Source organism: Cryptomeria japonica, chromosome 2, assembly GCF_030272615.1.
Source record: "Cryptomeria japonica chromosome 2, Sugi_1.0, whole genome shotgun sequence".
NCBI lineage: Eukaryota > Viridiplantae > Streptophyta > Pinopsida > Cupressales > Cupressaceae > Cryptomeria > Cryptomeria japonica.
In genome coordinates this window covers 200,532,925-200,539,365 of record NC_081406.1, presented here as the reverse complement: position 1 = coordinate 200,539,365, position 6,441 = coordinate 200,532,925, and the positions used below count along the sequence as shown (strand labels likewise).

The following is a 6,441-nucleotide window of genomic DNA, read 5'->3' as shown; positions in this document are numbered from 1 at the left end:
TGCATTATTACGAAGTGTTGGCTCATGTAACACTGTTTTCATAATGCTCACCTAGTCGTAGTTTTGTAGTAGTTAACTGGAGTTCAAGACAGAGACTTGCATTTTTGCATGATTACGAAGTGTTGGCTCATGCAACACTCTTTTCATAATGCTCACCCAGTCGTAGTTTTGTAGTAGCTAATTGGAGTTCAAGGCAGAGACTTGTATTATTTGCATGATTATGAAGTGTTAGCTCATACAACACTGTTTTCATAATGCTCACCCAGCCGTAGTTTTGTAATAGTTAACTGGAGTTCAAGGGAGAGACTTGGATGTCAACTGGGACTCCTTGCTTTTTAGTGCTTAATTTAGATATATTTATTTCCTAGAAAGTAGGGCAAGAAACTCTATAAATTAGAAATTTTGATTCATTGGAAGGGTCCACAAATTGTTGATTTGAGGTCCACTTAGATATTTTACATTATTGTTACGAATTTGAGTAGTTTTGTGATACATTCTTTGGAGTTAATACAAGAAGCAGCTTATAGATTGCCTAATCTATGCATATGTGCTATGAATTTGTTCTTTGCAATATGGTAATGTCTATTGTTTGAAATCGACAACTTATTTTGGTCTTATGTTTTATTTCTTTATGAATCATATTGCGTACGTAAGTGGTGAATGAGAATTAATGTGATAGAACGATATTGTGGTGGTATTATTTCCATGAATTTATGAGGTTGCATGACTTCGCATGTTTATTGGAGGCCCGTTATTGAATGCTGGTTTGAATGATATTGATGATTTTTGGATTGCAGGGTGCTAATTGTGTAGTTCATTAAGTTGTTATTGTATTGGTTTCATTGTTATTTTCTTGTTTCCTTGATCTATCTTTTTCAGTTTATTTTGAAAGAGAATCTAAATCATAAAATATAAAAAAAAGTTAAATTATTGGAAGTTATTGGAATTTGTTTCAACCAACAGGCCCCTTGATAGGTACAACCACATCAACCATTGAGCTACCCATCATCGTCGAGACCTGACTATAGAGACCTTGGAGTAGTTAGTTTCCCAAAACTTATTGCTTTTCAGGAGAGGTGGTGAGTGTTCACATAAACTACCTGACTATTGGTGAGTGTGTCAAAACGCATGTCAATAGGAACCATAAACAATAATACACACGTGCACATATCTCAATGCAATAACATCAACGATTGACATGTCAAGGGATCTCCATCTCAAACATGTGGGTGATGTGCATACATATCACGATTCATAAAGGCACACAATACACACTAAAGAAGAACACATAATGATCACACCAAAACAACACACAATCACAACCCACACATCCCTGGATAGATTATCCGAACATGCAAAGATCTACACATCTTAAAGGTGCGAATAGGAGGGGCATTATAGAGGTGTAGAGAGAGGTAAAAAGATGTATGAAAGGAAGGAGAATTTTTTTTACATAATAAATTTTTCTTTATTTTTGTACTTTCTAAGGATGTTGCATTTAGGAGACCAAATTAAAAATATTAAATAAAATGTAAAGTTAGTGTAAGCAGATGCATAGTCGATTTGAAGCTATCACTTCTCCATTGAAGTCTTTACTGCACATACAACATCATCTGCTAAATAACCTCATGTGCTACATGAATGCTTAAAAAAAACAGAAGAAAAAATTTGCCAAGTGACATTGCATACCTCTTTGACACTCATTGGATTAATAGTATATTGAAGAACGAACATAACATAAAATAAGAGAGAAACTTTATAGATGAAGGGAAGAGGTCCAATCCTATTCTATTCATTAGATTTTGCTAAGTAAAAGTCCACTTAAAAATCATCTAGTTGACCAATAGTGACCTACTAGTAAACCCCTTAGAAAAGTTAATAATTAGATTTTGCTAATTAAAAGCGCACTTAAAAATCATCTAATTGACTAATAGTACCTTACTAGTAAACTCAATAAAAAAAATAATAATTACGTAAATTGTTAAATCCTAGGTATTTGAATTAAAAAAAAATTCCTATTTGAATTGTTAAAAACCATTAAAATAAATGCCCCCCCACCAAAAAGCAAATTCATGCAACTCAACGTTCCCGAAATTGTATTTAGCCGTCAAGACTCCTCCATCTCAATTTTCTCTTTCTGGTTCTTCTTTCGATCACTGCAACTCTGCAGAATTTGTTAGACGGAATAAATAACTTGAACTGATTTGACACTTTGCTCGCCTCACGCCCTTAAATAAATCTTAACTCGCAATCAATATTTTCGTAGTAAGCTGCAAAAATCTTGTCTGCGAGCTCACGAATCTAGTAGCTCTAAAACCCACATATTTTAAAATCTACTAATTTGTTTATTGTTAATAGATTGAAGCATCAGCTGCAGAGGGATTGATTTTCTCATCGGCATGGTTAACAGCACCACACATTTTTGTGCAAAATATTGAGGTAAGTCATTTGCTATGGTTTCAGTGAGTTTTTTCGAGAATCTGTACTCGGCCGGATCTTTTGTTGTGTTTGTTTCATTTGCTAAATAAAGGCATTGGTTCTGTAGTTTTAGACTTAGATATATGTTGAGCTGTGAATGAAATTTACGATTATTTAGTGGTTTAAATTTTTTGTTTATTTTATTTTCCTTGTTCTTGATGTTATTGCTATAAAAGTTTATTTGATTTCTGAATTTCGTATATAGTTGAGTCTCCTCTTATCATGGTCTTATTTAGGATCCAATTTCGCATTGATTTTTAAGCTACAGAGATTAGACATTTGTTTTTGGTTGGTAAATTTTCTCAGGATGGCAATGGTGGACTAGTATTTTGACCAAAGTTTAATCCTTGGTATGTCCGTCCGGCAATTGGGCTCATGGGTCTACTCCTCATTAGTGTTGCATGTCGTCCCATGCAACCTGATGTATTTCAAAATTGAAAATAATAGAATATAAGAATAAAAATAAAACTTGTAGAACAGTGATTGCGCAGGAAACATAATTTCAACCCTAGCTAGCAGTGCATTGAGAGTTTGCAGCAACTTCCGATAGGTTAATTTATTTCTTGTGTTTGCAAAATAAAAGTGTAGTTATTGACCTACACATAAACTTGCTGCATGTACTCTCCACGGGACCCCAACGATTAACTCACTTTTTTCAACAGATTTTGACATTGAGGGCAGGTAGAATATTTTCTTAGAATTTAATTACTTTGTTCTATATTTTTCCAAGTCTCATGCCTGATATATTTGTAAGTCAATTTAGAGGTTCATCTTATCCTTGAAAGTCAATAATTGTGCGCATGTATAAGAAAAATAATGTGTTCTTCTAGAAGGTTCATTTTTGAGAAGGAAAAAAGAGGAACCATAATAGATGACAATTGAAATTTAGAAAACGATTGAAGTTGTTAATCTTGATTTGAAGTGGTTGAAGTGCTCATGATTATATTAAATCTCTTACTACCAAAATCAAGATAATTGAAATTCCAATGACATGCTTGAAGGAGATTTAGTTTATAGTACATCAGTGGCCTCTAAGTTGTTGAGATGGTTATGTTTCTTTATGTGACATTTAGGAACTTTCGGTATGGATTTTAGCTCAACAAAGATTCAGGATGTCAAGTTTAGTAGAAGTGGTGAGCAATTAAAGGGCCCATGCAAAGATTGTTTTTAAAATGTGATCTTATCTAAATGGTTTTTTGGTTAGCTTCATTGGTTTTGTTTTGTCATGGTATTATCAAAAGTATGATGTTAATCGAAACGGTTGTGGCTTGTCATGACTTGTCAGAATACTAATGGACTTTTTTATATTTTCTAGATGCAAGTATAGTTGTTTTAAGTATTGTGGGTGATTAATATTTGTATATTTTGACATGACCTGGTATTTCATTACAAAATAGCATTGAATGGCTTTTTGTGGTTCCTATCTTTATAGTGGTCTGATTATTCTGTAGCTGCATGTGCTTATTTTTCAGGTGCAACAAAATATTTTGGCTTGTGGAAAATCTTGAAGGGATTAGCGATGAAGATAATAATGGTTGGATGCAGGAAGACGATGATAGTAGCATTCCCTTAAATTTCCTATCAGCACATCCCTGGCATCTTCTAAAGTTGCAAGTGCTAGTGATTTAGAATGGTGGGGGTCTCATTTAAGATTGCTAAGACAGGAATCAAGTACAGCCCTCCAATTAAAAAAAGACCCATTCCGAGCAGATGCCCCTCTTCATCAGATAATGCAGAGAAGCCTCCTGAAGTAAATCAACATAAGAGGAGAAGAGCTGAGGTAAGCGTTTTTTTATATACGTGCATGACTTGCTGCTGTTTTGGACTGAAAAAAAAAGCAGGTAAAGTAAGTTTTTGAAAATGTATGGTTTTGATAATTGTAATTAACTAGTGTTGGATCACTCATTGGCTATGGAAACTCTAGAAACTTGACGCAAATCTGCAAGGTTAACTGTAGTTAGCCTATAATAGGTCAATTGTTTGGGTTTTGAAAATCAAGGGCCTTTTTGGCAAAATGGAGGCGTACTGCATTAATTAATTATCGGTCTGAAATGAGTTTTGTGAATTTGTGGGTGTTTCATCAAATACTTGGCTATTGATGGATCAGTTGTGGGTTTTGAAAAGTTTGGGGAAATTCTTTTTTTTAATCTATAAGTTCAATTGTGGGTATCCAATATTTGTTTGTTACATTTTAGGATACATGCAATTAAATGGAGGCTTACTTGCATTAATTAATTATGGGTCTGAAACGATTGTTGTGGATTTGTGAGTATTTCATCAAATACTCTACGGTAATTGTAATTGGCTATTGATGGATGAATTGTGGGTTTTGAAAAATTTGGGGCAATTCTTATTTTTTAATCAAGTTCAATTGTGGGCATCCAATATTTGTTTGTTACATTTTAGGTTACATGCAATTAGCAAATTTACTTCTGGTTAGATGATAGTTACAATTTAGGTTAGTTTTGTGATATACAAATCTAATTCTACTTTGCTGATGTTTTGTCAATTGTGGGCTTGAAAATTTTGGGGTGTTTTGTCGTAGTGCGCATGCCTAATTGTAGTTAGTTGATACAGGTCTGAATAATTTTAGGAGATTCTTACTGTTTGCAAGGTTAGTTCTCATTAGTTGATGTTGGGTCAGTCTTTGGTTTTAGAAATTTAGGATTCACAAATCTAGAAGTTGATTGTAGTAACCGAATAATGCTTTGCCTATGGGCTTTGAAGATGCACATTCACATTATTTCTTGCAAGAGTTGTGAAGTGGAAATAGATGTACTGTGTGGAACTTGAAAGGGTGTTTACTTGAGGGTGTGAGTCCAACCTTGGATTTCTTGTGTCTATTAGGATCTTTCCGTGGCAGCCTATCATCACCAAGTTGGTTTTCTATGGTAAGCTCAGATATCGGATTCTGCTTTGGAAGGCTGGAATCGAAGTTGGGTCTGAGCCTGGTCTGCACTTGGGTTCTCCCCGAGTGCGACCCGGGCGGTTGGGTCCTTTGTGGCTCTTGTGAATCAGGACCCACAGAGGACCCAACCACTTGGGTCACACTCGGGGACAACCTAGGGTGAACCTGGGTGGACTCATGAGAACCTGTTGATGTATTTTTCATGCACATGCGAACACATAATAAAATACCAAGGTATCTTATCCTCTCTTGAACAAAGTTTCCCCAAATGCTGAAGATTTCGCCTAAGGATCAATCGAGGCAACTCCAAGGTTCTTGTATTTAGGATCTCTACGCGTGGATAAGCTCTGTTGGTGTGGTGTGATTTTTCTGGATTCACAAGGGAACTTATGTTTGATGACCTGAGCATCTGATTTGCTTTGGATATCACTGGAACATGAGACTTTGATGGTCCTTGATTTCAAAAAGGAAAAAAGGATAAGGGTTGGAGAGGGATCTAATTTCTAAAACTAAGAATGTAGGAGCAATGGATGACCTTTGATGAAACTCTAACTAAGTCTTGCTTTGACATGCTATGATCATCTCCACAAGGTTAGTGCGATCTTCTAAGGTTAGCTTTATGATGTTCAGATCATTGCTACAAGCATAGACACCATCAAGTTGATACATATCAATGAAGAAGCGATAATTGAAGTTAAGCTTAAGCTGAATGATTCCAATTGATTACGCAAGGCAAGTCTGCAATCAACAAACCGCTAGTAGTATGGATATATGAATTTCACCATTGATCATACAAATTTCTTCCATTCATCTAATAACATGAAATTAAATTTGAGAAGTATGGAGACCATGCAAATTGTTGAGTCGACACATAGAATTCACCATTTCTTCAATGAAGTTTACATGTCTTTTGCAACAATGTCTTGGCAACAATCTTTGCCTTCTCTTTCTACTTTACTCTAAAATACTATCTACTATCAAGCTACTAATTATTGACTATCTCTCTTTTGCTAACTCCTAACTATTATCTATTAATCTCTACAAATGAAGAGCCA

At 34.9% G+C, this 6,441-nt stretch overlaps 1 pseudogene; it reads left to right on the top strand.

Annotated features, from left to right (window-relative positions):
- The first annotated feature begins 2,071 nt into the window (after positions 1-2,071).
- Positions 2,072-6,441, top strand: part of LOC131046314 (protein PHYTOCHROME-DEPENDENT LATE-FLOWERING-like) — a 41,680-nt pseudogene continuing 37,310 nt past the window's right edge.